The sequence below is a fragment of the Penaeus monodon genome, chromosome 33, assembly GCF_015228065.2.
Source record: "Penaeus monodon isolate SGIC_2016 chromosome 33, NSTDA_Pmon_1, whole genome shotgun sequence".
In the NCBI taxonomy this organism is placed as follows: Eukaryota; Metazoa; Arthropoda; class Malacostraca; order Decapoda; family Penaeidae; genus Penaeus; species Penaeus monodon.
This window is the reverse complement of record NC_051418.1, coordinates 28,103,188-28,103,863: the sequence shown is the minus strand read 5'-3', so window position 1 is coordinate 28,103,863 and position 676 is coordinate 28,103,188.

Genomic DNA, 676 nt, shown 5'->3' with positions numbered 1-676 from the left:
CGAAGAGAAAATAAACGAACACAAAATGGCACGGGGCGGGGGGGGGGGGGAGCTTACGTGTCAGACCAGACACGAGAAAGCACGTGATATCCAACGGTTCTCGATAGCCTGATGTATTCACCCACGCCGGCCAAGTCGCCATTCAAGTATTCGTGCAAAGGCCAAAGATCAAACACGCTAAGTCTTTCACTAACGTCCAAACGTGCCTACACGGCCGCTGGGGAAGGACAGACGGGCAACCTGGTTATATTACATGACTTCATGACCTTTAAAGCAAGAGTGATTGGATTTATATTCGGAGCCAATGATTCTGGGGTTTGCTGAAGTCTGGATTGTGAAATAGAGGTGGTTAATATAGGTTGAAACTGGTAACAAGGACGGGTTGAAACGCCGGATGAGCCTGTTAGCAAATGGAGAAAAGGGGTAATAAAAACTTGTTAGACCGGAAACTACTCTACCTCTTTCTGTGTCACAAACTGGACCACAAACGACAATATGCAAATGTGGGTTGGTTGGTTTTTAACATCATTAACATCAGTTCTTCTTGCATAAATGATGCTGGCGCGCGCTGACCACAATGGTTCATGGTTAATGCGAGTTCCAGGCGAAAAATGTTTTACTGTTGTAGTCACAATGAAAACCCAAACAAAGATTTTAATGCAACGTTTTCATTGGA